This window comes from Mesocricetus auratus, unplaced genomic scaffold, assembly GCF_017639785.1.
Source record: "Mesocricetus auratus isolate SY011 unplaced genomic scaffold, BCM_Maur_2.0 Super-Scaffold_100055, whole genome shotgun sequence".
Lineage (NCBI taxonomy): Eukaryota > Metazoa > Chordata > Mammalia > Rodentia > Cricetidae > Mesocricetus > Mesocricetus auratus.
Genome location: NW_024429232.1, coordinates 2,422,218 through 2,440,441, shown reverse-complemented (window position 1 = coordinate 2,440,441; position 18,224 = coordinate 2,422,218).

Here is an 18,224-nt window from a genome sequence, read left to right as displayed (position 1 = left end):
TGACTGATATGCACTGAGGTACATAGGCATGTCTGTGGGTTTTGTGTGTTCTGGATGCACATGGGTAAACAATGTTCTTGTGTGTACCGGTGATTCTGTAAATGCACATGTGCTATGGGCTTTTGAATCATCACCAGGGCTGGATCTTTCTGCCCTTAACTAAATATTGTTGGCACTTCAGACGTAAACCAGTTGCCAGCTCTGAGTGTGACTATGTGAATGGGTGTGTGACCTGGGGACACATATGCTGCATAGTTGCAGTTCTACTACGATTATGGATAATCTTCCCCTCTTTCCTGGCCAACACAGGCCTGGTGAGTTGTATTTCAGAGGCAGGTGAATCCTTAAATAAATTGTGTGTCCAGGGCCACTGTGACGAATGTGGCCCCTCCTCACCAGTCCTGATGTCAGAATTAGGACACCTTCATTTTGGATGAGTAAGAGATAAGGGTATGGGTGCATCAGGCTTGGCCACTGTATTTCATGTGTAACTTCACGATTTACTTCAGAGAGCAGCCATACTTCAGTATCAAGGGCTTCTATCTCATAACTCAGAGTCACATGGCTGCCAAGTCATGCCTGGAGCTCTGGGGTTGAAGGGACAGTATTCTTGAACACATAGGCACTGCACTGGATGAGAGTTACTGGGGAAATGGGTGGGTGTCAGCTGTCCATAGACTTGACCTTGATGAAGAAATTATTGGCATGCCGACAGAATCCTGGTTTGGCCCATTCTGGCCTTTTGCCAATGTCTCTGCCCCCTCAGTTTCCTTACCTACAACATAGCGTCATAGCAATGGTTCCTGTCTTGCCTACCTTTTGATACTCTAGCAAGCACAAACCACACACAAGTGTCATGATTGATAGAAGTCATTCTCTCTCTCCAGTGTCATTTTGTGCAGAACAAGGGTGACAACTTTAAACCCCCACACACCCTCTAGTCTCACAGGAAATTAATGGATGACTAGGCAGGTAGCCGATGTAGGTTCTATTTCTTGACCTGATGCTTGGGTGGGGAGACTTGGGCAGACCCAGAAGTGAGAAGTTTAGGTCAGCAGCGTAGCATGGTTTACCATCTGGGGTTCATTATATGTGAGCGGTCTGCATTCTTCAGTTGAGTGAAAACTGGGAACTTCAGCCGGCTCCTGCCCAGCCTCGTCTTCAGCTTACCCTCTGCTGCCATGCTCAGGCCACAGCCAGCTTGTCCCCTGCAAACTTGTGCTGTCCTCAAGCACAATGACCATGTAACAATGTGGCCTGCACAGAGCCCTTAGGGGAGAGAGCTGCTCCTGGCCTTCTTCTGGTCTCTGCACCAGCAGGCATGGCTGGCAGGCCTGGTGAACTTGTGGGTGGCATTACCGTGCATCTCAGGTAGAAGAGAGGGATGTGATGGGCCAGGCTGGTGCTGGCCCAGGCTTGGCCGCTGCTGCGTTGCACAGCTTTGGGCTCACTGAGCCTTAGTTCCCTTGGATGTCAGTGTGGCACTGAGGCGTGCCGCCTTGCTCACCTAGGACATAACCTTTGTTGTCAATAGAGTCTTCAGGTGCAACTATTCCAGAGAGGCGATGCATGCCCCCATCCAGTCATTGATGCCCCTCTAAAGTAGAAATATGGACTCAGAACCCCTGGGGATGTGGAGAGGTCACTGCAGAGGTTGAGACTGTGAGTCTGTCAACTAAGGGACTCCACGGCAGCTAGTGGCCCCAGAAGCCAGGAGAAAGGCAGATGGACTCGCCTCAGCATCTCCTGAAGGAGCTGGGGTCCACCCCTCAGTCTGAAGGTCTGCTTCCAGGTAGGGGTTAAGCTGTGGTCAGCAGCTCTGTTACACAGCCCGAGACAAGCACACGGCCAAGAGGCCTGGTCCCCTCGGGCCTCCAGGAGAGGGGTAAGACAAGGCAGGTAGCGAGCCCCCAGGTCCAATGTTGCAAACCCTGATCTAAGCACAGGAGGCCTGTAGCAGGGGGTCCAATAGTGCATCCTACCTTGGCTGCTGTAGGGCACCTCTTGTTCTGTAGGGTCTGTCCTCTGGAAGTAGGGACAGCCTGCTTTCCCTTCACCGAGGGCCATTTTCCAGGAGACCGACAGAGGGTACTGCCCACCACTCCTTCTTCTAATGTGTCTCACAGGCATTTGGCTGTGGCATTTGGCCATGGCTGATCATTCAATCATGCACAAGTTTGCTCTGGGTTAGATTTAATACAGGCACAGGTATAAAAGAGCCGCTGGGTGCTCACAGTCTAGTGGGGTCGTGGAAATGAAAGCGAGTGACCTTTTATAAAGTGCCAAGTGCAAAACATGAAATACACATGAGGTTGGAGGGAGGAGGGGGAAGAAAGGGGTTGAGCAGTAGGCAGCTTCCTGGGGGAGGGGACACTGAGCCACCAGGACAGGAAGGTATGTGTTGAGAACCAACCTCTCATGAAGAGGGCGACAGCAGTTCAGCATTCAGGGCTTCTGTGTGCAGAGCACCTGCCCTAAGAACAGGCAGCAGAGGTGGAGGCAGGTAGTAGGGATGGAGGCAGAGAGCAGGGATCAGTGCATATGACAGGGTAGGGGTGGAGGTGTTGCTCGTGCTGCTACATCTAATCACCTAGCAACACCCAGCATAAGAACCAGCAGGAGCTGCAGTGGTGGTGGGTGTCAGGCCTGTCCAGACAGTGTCTCACAGGGTGACTCTCTGACCACCACCCTCCAAGCCTGGGAGGATGGGAAGCTTTGGAGCACTTCAAACAGTGGTCACAGGGGCCTGGGTGTAGCCTCCTTTGCATCTTAGGGAGAAACAGCAGGGATGTTATGCAGGGTGCAGGAGTCAAGAAGAAGGTGGGGGTTCCCGTGGAGGATGACACCACTGTCCTGTGGAGGACTCCTACTTAGTATTTGAGCAGGGAGGAAGCTGGACATTATCTGGGCTGTTCACACACATGCACATGCCAAGCCCATGAGATGACATGGATGCCTGGCAGTATTTGTTGAATAAGCAAATGTTGTGTGTCCTCGCTCCTCCTCCTTCTCCCTCCCTTCCCTCCTCCCCCTCCTCCTTTTAGATAGCATCTCACTGGGCAGCCCAGGTAAGCCTTACTCTTGCCTTGGTCTTCTGAGTGCTGAAATTACAGACACACCCACGTCCCACTGGCTGAGGTCTCTTCTTGTCTTGACCGGACACCTCAGCTCCTGTGTTTGCTGTCCTCCTACTCTGCTGTCATTCTGGGCCTCCTACTTCCCTCTTCTGAAAACCCTGATTCTCTCAGCCAGTCTCTCATCATTTTTTAATGGTGGGTCCAACTTGTCCCTTCCAGGGTTTGGCTTCTAGTTTGAATTCTAGTGGCATTTCCTTCTGTGACAGTGAGAATGATCCAAAGACATCAACAAATGTCCCTTGGGGGCTGACATGGGCCCCAGCTTGAGATGAATAATTTGGGGATAGAGACACTAGTGTTGAAACCTAGCTCAGTACCTGATGTTGTCAACTGTCCATCACTAATGGACAGGGCCTGTCCCTGTTGCCATCCATGGACCAGGTCCTGATAGGGATATGAGTTAGAGCCCTGGCCTTGGCATGTCCTAACACATGGGTAGTTCCAAATGACCCTTGCTGTGCCTCACTGCTTTCCAAAGCCTAAAATGGGCTGGACGAAGAATTTTTCGGCTTTTCTCATGCCCTGTAATGCAACTTACTCCTTACCCTGACCTTGGAGAGCGAGCCCAGGCCAGCAGACCTAAAAGTAAGCAAATTAGAAGCAGTACTTCCGCACCAGAGCTGAACCTCTGTGCTACCCAGGTCCCGTTTCTGACTTTAAACTTTGGTACCTCCTGTAAGGGCTCAAGTGTGCTTGGCTGAGAGAAGTTGGGGGAAGGGGCTCTGGAGAAGGGGACCTGCTGACAAGATTTTCTGGTATTGTGTGGGGAGCCTAGAAACATCCCCTAAAAGTAAGTGCCCCCCAGAAGCCTGAGTCCCCTGGGTGGAACAAAGACATGTTAAAGGAGCAAGCTCTGGGGGAGCAGGTGGAACTCCTGCTAGGAGGAGCAGGCGTGGGTCTCAAGTGTGGGGGTGACATTAGCAGGTTTGGGAAACCCGCCTTAGGGGATTCTTTTTCAATCCCCTAAGCAGAAGGTAACATTTACTCATTGAATTCAGGTTAAATTACCATATTAATTATTCAACAAACTTAATGCCATCAAACCAGAACTTGGGTACCGGATCCAAGGGGAACCAGAAACAAAATCAATGGGTCTAAAGACACTGGCTACTAATGAATAATTGAGTCTCCAACCTTGAAGTCTGATGGTAACAGTTTGTAAGATATCCAGAGGACACAATGGAGAGATAGACACTCAAATGGGGAGATAGAAAAGGGAGGGAAAAAGACACAGATGGACTGACAGACAGATAAACGAGCAGACAGATGGACAGGCACACACACACACACACACGTAGATGAGTTCGCAGATGGACAGGAAGACAGGGTCTGGGTGACTCCAGTTACGCTTGTGTCCTGAGACCCCCTCTTTTGTGGCCATCAGCCCGGCCTGCAGCCACAGCGCTAATCCTATTTAAAATGGCTACAATTTCACGCTTCTTTCAGAGTGACCTGTGGTAGGGCTGGCCCCAGTGTGCGCAGCATAGGTTTTAAGTCGCCTATTTATATCTAAATCAATTCTAAGTGGGTTGCAAGCCTGGCTTAATCGAATCTGTCGTCCTTCATACACAAGGATGAGACACCTGACCCCTGTCCTTGCAGGGGGCCTGGTCCCCCAGGGAGCCCAGTGCCTCTTGTTCCTGGTCAAGAAGCTGAAGGAGCACAGCTTGGAGCAGCCGAGGAGGCAGCTGAGTCCTCTGCCCTCCCCTCACCACTGGCATGCCTGTGAGCTGATCAGGGTGTTGAGGGCCAGTCTGTCCTGCTGTGTGAAGTCCAATGGCCTCCACCTCTGTAAAGACTGAGATCCCAAACAGCCCTGGGAGGGAGGAAGCTGAATGAGCAACACTGGCTTATTTGAGAGAAAGTTTACCTCCCAGAGGCTAGACAGCCCTGGTCTTCAGCAGCCAGCTCTGGGTACCTCTCCTCCTCTGGTTCTCCAGTTTTCTGAGTCCTTACTCATGCTGAAAGGCAGGAGTTTGCCAAAGGGGGAAAACTTCCCTTCTTCCCTATCAGGCCTGGAGCTTGGGAGATGGTTTCTCAGCTCAGAGACAAAAGCTTGACTCACCGTCCTTTGCGGTGGCCTCCGTTGTGGTGATATCTCCTTGTACAAATAAAGTCTGAAGATCAGAGCTAACCATAGAGGTCTGGAGGTGTGTACAGACAGACAGGAAGTGAGGTGGCTGGGTGGAGAGAGGATATTTGAGGGAGGAAACAGGAATGTGCTCTCTTGTCTGCTGGGAAGCTAAGGAGGTAAAGGTGGCTGTGGCTTGCTCCTTCTCTCTGATCTCTCAGCATTTTCCTCTATAACTGACTCTGGGCTTTTATTGTTTCCACCCATTAAGAACTTCGTTTACACTCCACATTCCCTGCTGCTCCACGCAGACCTCCCACACAGCCATGAGATGCGGCAGTGACCTGTGACCTCTTGCCCCTGTGGTCACAGAGGGTTTTGCAGACTTTCTGTTCTGGGTTGGCTTCTCACAGTTCTCTTTTGTCCTCAGGACCTGGCCTTGACCTCTTCATGTTCTGTCTCTTCTCACCCCTCCCTCCTGCCCTCTTGACAAAACTCTCTGAGCTTGTGTCAAGCCTAGAAGTGGTCTCTGGGGGACAAGGTGTGACAATTTGTGGAGCCCTGACCATAGGGCCTAGGACTGCTTTTTGTTATAGGGCCCAGAGCCATGCATGCCAGGCTGTGGAAAGAGCTAAGAGCCTCCTGTATTGGTCTCCCCTGATCACTTTCCCCTCAGGCCATCCTGAGGTGCCATCCTCTGTCCTATGGATGTAGAGAACTAGAGAGACAACACTTGCAATTTCTGGAATAGTCGGGTATATGCTTGGGATTGAGAGTCCTGGGTTCAAAACCCATGTCTGCCAGAACTTTGCATGGCCTCCTGGCAGGCCTCTCTTACATACTTCCTACCTGCGAAGTGAAGGTAGCTAGGAACCAACTATTGCCTGAGCTCCACAGAGCTGTGGGGTCAACTGATAACAGTAGTGAGGATGGTAAAAACTACAGGTGGCCGTTACCCTAGCAACAGGGCTTCACAAAGCTAATGAGTGCTAGGCCTGCTTCTCACCAGTAGTGTGTGACTCAGGTGGATCTCGGCATCTATAGGGCACATTAGACCTGATACGTCCCATGACGGCCTTAGACCAGCACTTTAGCAGCAGGAAGTAATGGGCAGATCTGGAGATCTGGGATGAGCCTTCCCCCATGGGCCTACTCTACCTGAGCAAGGGTTTCCTGGGTCTTCAGGCTTCAAAGCTGCACCTCCTCCCGTCTGGCAGTGTTCATATACCCTGGTCCAGCCCTGTAGGGTACCATGATGGAGCCGCCCAGCCAGGCCAGAGTGTAGACTGTGCACATGGATGGGGTATAGAGTGGGGCGGGAGAGATGCTGGCTGGAAGCTGGGGACATAGCTGGGAGCTTGAACCTGCAGTATGGGAGAGCCCACCTGCCATACACCATTTTTAGCAAATGTGGCAGAGCCAAGTGGGCCCCCAGTGGCATAGTAGGGAGGCAGTGACAGAGAGAGCCCTAGAATGTAGATGGTGCTGCAAGTCCCTAGAGGCCAACAGGACACTGTGTGAACAGCTGAGGAACTGGAATGGGTGCATCCTTGGGAGGGGACACAGCCTGAGGGACTGGCAGGGTGTGGAACAGCTAGGTGTAGTTTGGCAGCCCAGGATCAGGAGAGCATTCCTTGCAGAAGGGGCTGACCACGTGGGACTGTCGTGCATGACATAACACACTCTTCCACGCTCCTTCCTCCTGGGTGTACTCCTGCATCCTGGCCTCTGAACACTGGGCTCAGCCCCTTGGGTAAGGGCCAGGATGGGGAGGTCAGGAACACGAGGAAATGGCATAATGCAGGGCAGATGTGCTTCCTATTCCAGGGATGTGGCTAGATCCCGCACAGACCCTACCCCACCTTGGCCACAGGCAAGGAACAACGTGGCTCAGGTGGGCCACACCGCTCACAGCCCCAGGAGTGGTAAGGTTTGCAGTCAGTTCCGCCATAGGCCGGATGGGAAAAGGTCAAGGTCATTCTGAGCCTTGGATCACCCACTGCAGGCCCTTCTTTTTCCTGGGAGTTTTGCTGGGGGCCCGCGTGATGGCGTCTGTAGTTACAGCACAAAGTGGCTCTCTCGGGCTGCTGGCCCCTTCCCCTCCTGCCTGTCCCTAGTGTTTCTGAACACCTGGGACAGTTGGGCTTTGGTCTGGGGCAGTGGCTTAAGGACAATCAATGGCTCCAGTAATTGCTACTTCCCAGCCAGGGCAGTGATGAATGGAGCCAGCACCATGTGGCTCTGGGATCAATATCGTAATATCTTCATACACAGGAGGATGGTGTGGGAAGCAAGCAGGTTCTTGAAGACGTCCCTGGGAGTCTGTGGAAGCTTGGCTGCAGGGCTGCTGGATGTGTTGAGCTCAGCTGAGTCAGGCTATGGGTAGGAGGAGGCGGTTCTCCAGGACTGGGATCCTGGGGAGCAGAGGGCATGAGAACACCTATGCACACAGACTCAGGGCACAGCAAACCATTAGAAAGACACTGAGAGTCTCTGCCCCAGTATCTAGCTGCTCTTTGACATTTCAGGCACCTCTGCTGGGGCAGTGACATATTTGCCACCTTGCACAGAATACAGCAAATGGCCCCATTTCCTGACTCCTCCTGTGAGCCATGTGCCCTTCTCGAGGAAGCTTCACGGGCTCCTCCTGTTTGCTCGGGTGGGTTACTCATTTTTCACATCCATCACCTGTAAGGAGACATTGGTACTTACCCTCTGCAGATACCAGGGCTGTGCCCAGACTGTCTGCCAGTCAGTGTATGCTGCTGCTACCCGCGTTGGGCTGAGGACAGGGTCCTGGGGTGGAGGAACCCTGGAAGCCAGTGGAGCAGCACAGGCTGCTGTCTACCTGACAGTATGACACCGTTTGGTGAGGGTACAGTCTGCAGCTCAGGACGGGTCCCCACCTGAAGAGAGCGGGTATGTCACACACTTGAGGAGAGAAATGCATGTGATTATCCTGATTCATCAACCATGAGAGGTAATGGGTTTGGTGACTATTTATAAAGCTTTTGACAGTTTGTGGGAAAATAAGGGAGATGATAATGCTCCTAGCATCTCTGGATACATTGACGAAGGAAAAGAATGAGCTCTGTGATAAAATTAACCAACTTTTAGAATCTCAGAGTACGGTGAAGGACAACAATGTACTCAGTGAAAAAAATTGACCTGTTCCAGATGTGCATAAACAGTCTAAAAGTTGCTAAGTGTGCCCTGGAAGAGAATGTCTCCAGCAGCCACTGAGCTCAAGTTGCAGAAAACCACATGGAAGTGTTTGTAGATGGCTGGCTAGATTCCAATCCCAGCCTCAGAGGGTGTTTGTTGCTGGGATGGGGATGTGTGGGAGGACCCTAATGAAACCGAGAGCTTCGAACCCTTAGATTCTCAAGGGATCATCTCACCTGAGGAAGGAGACTCTCCACCCTCAGCAGAGGATTGCTCCCACCCCATCCCCCTGCAATAACGCCTTTTCTGCTTTTGGCTGAGGAAATAATCCTTCATTGTCTACTAAACCAAGAGTGACTTTCATTGAAGGAGATGCCAGGCAACACAATACTGATGTCCCTCAGGGCCCACCAATAGTTTCTCTAGACCTAAAACCAGGCTCGAGGCTGAGCAGGCTTCTAGAGGGGAGGAAAAGAGTGCAGTTTATAGAGAGGTTGCTACACTACTAAAGAGATTAATGCGTTTGCTGATTCATTCAAGAAGGATTCTGGGAGCATGTGTGGGAATGGATCTAAGGCCATGGGATGACTGTGGAAGTAACTAAAAACTGTCTTTGGCTGAGTTTATTGATATGGGCCCTCTGAGTGGAGAGTCTAGGTTTAATATGGAAGCTTGTACAATTCAAAAGGTGTCAAGGGCTGAGAGATGGCTCAGCTGTTAAAGGTTAGAATCACAACACACACACACACACACACACACACACACACACATATATATATATATATATAAAACAGGTGTCAAAAATTTGTTTGAATTATTGGCCGAAGCATTTGTCAAAAGCTGGCCTACTGAAAAGGAGTTGGAGATGCCTGATATCCCTTGGCTTAGTGTTGATGAAGGGATCTTAAGGCTCAGGGAAATTTCAATGCTAGAGTGAATTCACTGTGTAAAACCTAATCCTCCACAATGGAAAGGCCCAGGAGACACGTCCTTCGTAATCCTATACGACACAAAATGGTGAGAGGGTGTCTTAGGGTTTCTGTCGCTGCTACAAAACACCAGGTCCCAAAAGCAAGTTGGAGAGGAAAGGGTTTATTTCAGCTTACAGTTTCATGTTGGCTGTTCACCGTCAAAGGAAGCCAGGGTAGGAACCTGGAGGCAGGAGCTGATACAGAGGCCATGGAGGGTGCTGCTTACTGGCTTGCTCCCCATGGCGTGCTGGATTTATAGAATCCAGCGATGGTACCACCCACAAATGGGCTCAGCCCTCTCCTTTCAATCAGCAATTAAGCAGCTGGATCTTACGGAAGCATTTTCTCTGCTGAGGTCCCCTCCTTTCAGGTAACTCCAGCTTGTGTCAAGCTGACATAAGACCTGCAGGCACAGAGGGACAGCAACACGTTTGAAAGGCTTTGCCGCAGCTCCTTTCCTTGAGTCAGACCTTAGGGTCGGAGTCACTGCTACTCAATTGGACGGATTAAATGCAAGGAGTTTAATTGGGCCCTGACGCAGTAAGGGCCAGGTGGCGGCACTGATCACCAAAGGCAAGGTGACTGTAGTTATCGTAATGGGCAGCACAGACAAAGCAATGCCCACGGCGGCCTGACCCATAATGGGCAGCAAGGCAAAGGGGTTTTTATGGTGGCATGATTCATACGACATTGGCTAATCAATCATGGTGCTTCTAGGCACGGAATAGATAAGAAGCCTACTGCAGTTTTTGTTCAATTTGTATAAACGGAAGAAATCTCCAACAAATGAAAGAAAGGCTGCACTGGATCGTGGCAGAAGGAAATCTCGGCCCATGAGCCAGTTTCCAGACTGAGCCAGTTTGCAGACCCAGAACCCCTTGAATGAAGAGATGACCAAGTTCCCTTAAGAAAGGACCTTGACAAAATACCTAAGACTTTACTGTTAGTGTTTCTCCAGTCCTTCCTCAGAAGGACCCTGTGGCCTCTGACAAGGGTAACTGACATGGGGGGCAATCAGACTTTCTGGGGTCTACTGGATAACAGTTATGAATTGGTGCTGATTCCAAGAGACCCCTGCAAACACTGTGGCCCTCCAGTTAAAGCAGGAGCTTATGGAGGTCAGGTAATTAATGGAGTTTTGGCTGAAGTCTGACTCACAGTAGGTCCAATGGGTCCTCAAACTCATCCTGTGGTCTTTCCCCATTCCTCAAAATGTAAAACTGGGATAGATACACTTAGGAGTTGACAGAATTCTCACATTATTTCTCTGACCTGGGGAATGAGGGCTATTCTATTGGAAGGGATACATGGAAGCCCTCAGAATTGTCTCCACTAGGGAAAATAGTAAGTCAAAAGCAACATTGCATCCCGGAAGGAACTGCAGAAATCAGTGCCACCATCAAGACTTGAAAGGTGCAGGGGTATGGTTCCCATCACATCTCCATTAACTCTTCTAGAAGACAGATGGCTCATGGAAAATGATGGTTGACTATCGAAAACTCAATCAACAGTGACTCCAATTACAGCTGCTGTACACGATGGGGTGTCCTTAGTTAAGCAGATTAACACGTGTCATGGTACTGGCATACAGAAATTGATCCAGCAAGTTTTTACCTGTCCACAAGGACCACCAGAAGCTGTGCTTTCAGTTGTCAAGGCCAGCAGGACACCTTTACAGTTTTCCCTCAAGGATATATTAACTCTCCAGCCCTGTGTCGTAGCTTAGCTAGAGAGGTATCTTGATCTTCTGTGTCTCCCATAAAATACCACACTGGTTCACTGTGTTGGTGATTGTACGCAGCTTGGACCAAGTGAGCAGGACTTGGTACCACATGTTCACATCAGAGGGTGGGAAATTAATCCAATCAAAATTCAAGACCCTTCTACCTCAGTGAAATTCTCAGGAGTCCAGTGGTGTGGACATGAAGAGATATTCCATTTAAGGTAAAGGATATGTTATTGTACCTGCACTTGGTCCTTTGCACCACCGAGAAAGAAACACAGTGTTTAGTGGACCTCTTTGGATTCTGGAGACAGCACATTCCTCACTTGAGGGAGTGGGGCCTGGAACAGGAAAGGGCTCTTCAACAGGTCCAGGCTGCTGTGCAGGCTGCTTTACCACTCTAACCACAGGATCCAGCAGACCTGATGGTACATGAGGCACCAGCAGCAGACAGGGATGCTGTTTGGAGCCTTTAGCATGCCCCTAGGTGAATCACAGAAGAGACCTTCAGGATTTTGGAGCAAGGCTCTACCATTATCTTCAGACGACTATTATCCCTTTGAGAGACGGCTCTTTGCCTGCTATTGGGCCTTATGGAAACTGAATGTCTGACAATGAGCCACCAAATTACCATGTGACCTGAACTGGGTATTATCTGACCCACCAAGCCATAAAGTAGGCTGTGCATAGTAGCATCCATTAACAAATGTAAGCTATAAATATGTGATCGGGCCTAAGCAGGTCCTGAAGGCACAAGCAAGCCACATGAAGAAGTTGCCCTGATGCCTATGGTTTCTACTCCAGTTAGAATGCCATCTACTGCCAAGCATGCACCCATAGCCTCATGGGGTGTTCCTGATGATGGGTTGACTGGGAGAGAGAAGACTAGGACCTGGTTTACTGATGGTTCTGCCCATTATGCAGTCACCACACAAACCCCTTTCCAGGATGACCCTGAAAGTCACCAGCAAAGGGAAATCTTCACAGCGGGGCAGAACTTCAGGCAGTGCACATGGTCACAACATTTTGTTTGGAAGGAGAAACAGCCAGATGTGTGACTGACCATTGATTTGTGGGCTTGATGGCGAGGAGCGTGGAAAGAGCATGATTGGAAAATTGATGAGAAAGACATCTTGGGAGGGGTATGTGGACAGATCTCTCCAAATGGGTGAAGGGCATGAAGGTATCTGTGTCCCATGTAAATGCTCATTGAAAGGTGACCTCAGAAGCAGAGGAGTTCAACAATCAAGTATATAGGGTGGCCATTTCTGTGGACAGTCAGCTTCTCTCCCCAGGCAGGCTGTCATTGCCTTGAATAAAATGGCCATGGCGCAGGGGTGGGGGCCATGCATGGGCTTGACGACATGGACTGCTACTCACCATGGTTGACCTAAAGCTGAGGGCCAGATAGATTGCCAACAGCAGAGACCAACACTGAGCCACAGATATGGCATCATTCCTTGGAGTGACCAGTCAGTGAGCTGGTGGCAGGTTGACTACACTGGGCCACTTCCTCTGTGGGAAGGGATAATTCTTTGTCCTTACTGGAGTAGATACTTACTCTGGTTACGGATTTGCCTTTACTGCACGGAATGCTTCTGCCAAACTCCCATCTGTGGGCTTAGAGAATGCCTGATCCACAGTCATGATATTCCACACAGTGTTGCTTCTGACAAGGGAACTCACTCCACAGCCAGAGAAGTTTGGCAGTGGGCCCACAATCATGGACTCTACTGGTCTTACCATGCTTCCACCATTCTGAAGCAGCTTGCTTGATAGAAAAAATGGAATGGCCCTTTGAAGACACAGTTACCGTGCCAGTTAGGTGACAGCAACCTGGAGGGCTGGGACAGGGTTCTCCAGAAGGTGGTATGTGCCTTGAATCAACATCCAATATATGGTACTATTTCTCCCCTAGCCAGGACCCTTGGTCCAGGAATCAAGGGGTGGGAAGGGGAATAGTTCCACTCATCATCACCCCTAGTGACCCACTAGGAAAGTTTTCTTTCTGTTCCCACAACCATAGGTTCTGCTGGCCTAGAAGTTTTATAATATGAATTAATAAAAACCCAGAGACAGATATTGGGGTTCAAGCTGGAAGATCAGAGAAGCAAAGCAGCCAAGCCAGTAGCTCTTACCTCTATCCAGGCTGAAGCCATCCTGCCCTGTACATAACTGGAGAGTAATTGCCCAAAATGCCCTAGACTGAATATCTGCTCCTACCTTATACACTTCAAGTGCTGAGATTAAAGGCCTGTGATCCCAGGTGCTGAGATCACCGTTGTGTGAGCTGTTTCTCTTTGAGACTGGATCAATTTCATGTAGCTCATTGCGGCCTTGAACTAACAGAGATCCATCTGCCTGTCTTCTGAGTCCTGGGATTAAAGGTGTGTGCCACCATCGCCTAGCTCTAGGGCTAGCTAGTGTGGTTGCTGGGATTAAAAGTGTGTATCACCATTGCCTGACTCTATGGCTTGTGGCTAGCTTTGCATTCTGAACCCCCAGGCAAGCATTATTAAATTATAAATAATATATCACCACAAGTTTTGGTTCCAGAGAGGGGAGTGCTCCTGCCAGGAACCACAAAAAAATCCCACTGAACTGGGTGCTCAGACTACCCCCTGGCCACTTTGGGTTTCTGAGGCCATTAAGCCAGTAGGCAAAGAAAGAAATGACAGTGTTAGGAGAAGTGATTGCTCTAGATTACAAAGGCAAAATTGAATTGCTTCTCTACAGTGGAGGCAAGAAAGATTATGTCTGGAGCACAGGAGATCCTTTAAGGTGTCTCTTGGTGCTAACACATCCTCTGATTAAAGTCAATGGGAAACTACAGCAAACTCATTCAGGCAGAATGACAGAGGTCGCAGATTCTTCAAGAATGAAGGTGTGGGTAACTTCTCTAGAAAATCCTGCTGAGGTTCTTGCTGAGGCTGGAGGACATACAGAATGGGTAGTAGAGGAAGGTAATTCTAAACACCAGCGGAGGCCATGTGACCAGCTGCAGAAGCAAGGATTATAATTGACGGGAATGTTTCTGTCCTGTGTTAAGAATGTGTTTGTACAGATTTGGGCTTTCTCTCCTCCATTTATTTACCATGTAACATCAATTAAGAGGAACATCAGTGGTTACCATGTTTAAGTTTAAATACTAAAGGAATATCCCTCAAGGGACATTGCTGCCTGTTGTAAGTTTATAGTGTGCTTGGGATTGTATGAGGAATAGTTCATGTTAGGTTAAATATGTAATGCATGTGATTGTACATGGGATAGTTATGTCATGTTAGGCGTACTTGTGATCTGGCTATTGTTTTGGGTGGAAATTGAGCAAGACATAAGGAGATATGATGTGTGTCAAGTTGACTCGTGATAGCTCTTTTGGCTGTCAACTTGGATGCACCTGGAATTAACTAAATCCCAAGCGACTGAACACACCAGGTGTCTGTGAGGGATTTTTCTACTAATTAAATCACTGGGAGTGGGAAGGGCCACTTTAAGATTCTTTTGAGGGGGAGATCCACGTTTCATCTGGCCACACCTTTGCTGACAGCCACACAAAGGGCGTGGAAGAGGGACGAGTATCTCTTAGTGTGTTTGCTCTCGCAGACACACCCATTCCCACTACGGGATTCTTGAACCTTCTGTTGGTAGGCAGTTATTGTTGGACTTGCCGGACCACAGCCAGTCTAATAGATGTGTGTGTGTGTGTGCGCACGCGCCCCCTTCCTGTTCAGATGAACAGTGTCCCAGGTTATGGGCTGTGTCCCCATCAAGTGGTGGGTAATATCTATATTAGTCTGGAACAGAACTTACGGAAAGAATAAACACACACACACACATACACACACACACACAGCTGTGTGGTAGCTTCACTGGTGCAGTGCTGCTTGGAGATCAGCCAGCTCTGCAGGACAGTGACTGGAGGGTCTGCCTGAGAAGGAAGAGGGAGGGGACATGAGGACCAGGACAATGTAGGGAGTAGGCTTGGGAAATTGCATTATTTTCCAGAAGAATTCAGGACCCACCTGCAAGGTACCCCAACACAGAGACCCCATAGACAGCTTAAACCCAGGATGCCATGATTCCTCAGGGCTTGGGTGGGAGCCATCACCTCCCTGGATACTGAAGAAAAGCCCCCAACAGGCTTCTGGGAGTTCTGGTCCTAGCTACGGAAGAGAAGTCCCCAAGTCCTAAGAGGTTGAGAGGAACAAAGTCTAGCCTCTGCCCCCAGACTGTCCACTCAAGAGCCCTGGAATTCGACAACCAGGTCTTCGGCCCACTGTGGTCCCCAAGATCAGGCAGCTGATCCCTGTGTTGGGCTGATGAAGGGAACCCTCCTCTTCCTCAGGCTATCACTGGACTACCTTTACCTGGACTATCTGCATAGATGCTTAGATAGCATCCTGGACCAAGGTCCAGAACACACTATTTAAGCAGGTGGGTGGAGGGAACCCATCCCTCTGGGTTTCCAGACCACACGCTAGTGCTGCCTAGGGCACAGGCAAGGAAACGGAAGTGAGGAGTACCTGGAAAGGGGGCTAGTAGAGTGTCTCCCAACACTTGGTCCCTCTGATCCAGGGCCTTCCTTTAATCGACCCCAAGCCCTCTCCTTTGCCCTTGCATGAGCCTCACCCCTGCCAAAGCAGAGTCCTCCAAGGAGCAGAAGCAAATGTCCTCTCAAAGGTCGGATATGGCATGCAGTGGCTCACTGGCGTCAAGCCACCTCAGATGCCATGGCGATGCGGCTCAGGGCTACAGAACAGCCTCTAGGAATCAGGCATTCTCTTTGAGCCTAAATGCATGCTGAACAAACCTAGCCATCAGATAGCCTCACCATTCTCCAAGGGCTGCAAACAGTTCCAATGCATGCCCAGGTTTGGAACGTTCATTCATTTTGTTCAGTTTCCTTAATACTCACCTTTGTGTGAGCCATGTCTCGAGTCTTTGACTCTGGCATCACTGTGTGCTGATCACAGGGACTCCATGCATTAAGATGACCCAGGTCTGTTCCTGAAGGCCCTGACCCCAGACTCGATGCTGAACATTGATGCTTCCATGGCAGAGGCCCAGGGGCAAGGGTGGCTCAGTTTCCAACAGACCTAGGGTTGGGCTGATGCTGAACTTGGCACCTTTGCCAGGCAACGGATCCGTCCTTGAAGGGCTTGGTCCAAGTCTGCCATGTCTCAGCAGAGCATGGGCTAGGGATCAATAGTCCAGCGCTTCTCAGAGCTCATGCTCAGAAGTCGTCCCTACTGGTATTGCAGTCAAGCCTCTCCTGTGTATCATTTCAGTCTGTTGACTAAACCATGGCCAAAGCCTTCCTGGGTTTTATATACAAAGCTGTAGGCCCTGGCTCCTTGGCTCTAGGCTCCAATCCCATGCGTCAGGACTGCTCTATATCCCCTTAGACACAGGCCATAGTCTGACACTGCTGATTGTGTGGCACCCTGAGGTGCATAGCTTCTGTGTATAGCATCTCCTCTCACCAACCATGTGGAACAGAGGGCAGGCATCTCTTACCATTGACTTGTCTGTGAGCCAAGAGAGGATGTTACATACACATCAGGACTCAGAACTGTCAGGATACATCAACAACAGGGTGCTGCTGTCTCCACTGCTGGCTCTGCCAGCTGTTGGAAGGAACAGATGTTCTCCAGCTGAGGCCCTGACCATTGAATGATAGGTGCCCAGTAGAGTCTGTGCTTAGAACTGTTGGAGTGGTAATTTCTGACCTGCTGTGGTGTTTTGGGTCTCCAGGCTGATGGCATGATGGGAGTGCGTTCCTGCTTGGCTGCTGGCCACCTCTTTCTTACAAAGGGAGACCCACCTAGAGTCCAGCTTTGCAGAAGCTAGGCTGTAGAGCTGTGGTTCTGGGTTCGGGGACTCTCCCTGGGATCAGTCCCCTCCTTCGTCTTCCAGAACCATAGTGAGCTCCTGAGGGCATAGGTGCAGGGCAGCAGGGAACCTTGAGAGAGCTGACAAGGACATGAAGGTGGACAGAGGAGTCAGTGGCCTCTCAGGAGATCTCTGAGCACAATACCACTTGGAAGGCTGGGGGTGTGTGGGGGATAGCTGAGGAATTATGGCAAAGGCCCCTTGTGAAGTGGGGGTGCAGTGGAGTCTGGCAGACTCATGAAGTTCACTATTCTGTACTTAGGATGTTCTTAAAACAGACCCAGACTCGTGAGGGTTGGCTTCCCAGGCCTGGGCCGGTGATATCCTGCCCAGGGGCAGAAGATGAACCTAAGCCTGACGGCTGACCACAGCACCACCATTCCGTGTCATGTCATGACCGCACACTCTGGCCCTCAGTGTCACAGCCACTCAGCCTGTCCACTTCACCAGTGCACAGCTCAGATGTGGGAGCCAGAGATGAGCATGGTGGCCTGCGTGGATAGAAGCAGAGTCCACATGCGCAGTGAGGTGGCATTTGGAGTGAAGGGCTGGGTGGTGTCCTGGACTAGAGGCCTCTGTAGATTCTCTGCCTACCCATCCTCAGGCCTGGTGTGTCCTTATTTCAGCCCTTGGGACACAATGTCTCCAGGTGCTCTGCTTGCTCCCTGTAATCAAGCAGACTTATACATGGGAGTCCAGATGAGTCTCAGGCTGATGTACACAGAATTTCAGGGCCAGGAACCCCATTACCTAACACCTAGGTAGTGTCCATCTTCACAGAACACGCCCATATCAAATAACATCAGAGCTCCCAGGCTTCCCGTGGGGCAAGGGAGGCTCAGACCAGGTGACTAAGTAGGAATAGGTAAGAGTCAAACTCAGGGATCAGGAATTCCAAACCAAGTTGCAGGCCTGGTTGCCCTATTAGTCATTTTATCATCGGACCTTCAGAGAGAAGCTCCCTTGCCAGTCTGCCCAGACCATCCTCCATGGTCGTCCATGACTGATCCCTGTTCCAGCCCCTTAGGGACACATCTCAGGAGGTGGGTGTGCCTCAGTGTTTCTAGAGCCTCCTGCTTTGCTGGAGGCAGAGGTGCTGGGCAGCAATCAAGGCAAGAGGTCCCTCCTGTGTGCTCAGGCCTGGTCGCAGGGTCTGGAACCTTCTGCCTTCTTCCTGCAGTCACCGATAGCCAGCAGAATGCTGGGCAGTGTAAAGGCAGATAAGCCAGGCAGGCCCCCGGGGAGATGGAATCTCTTGTTTAGAC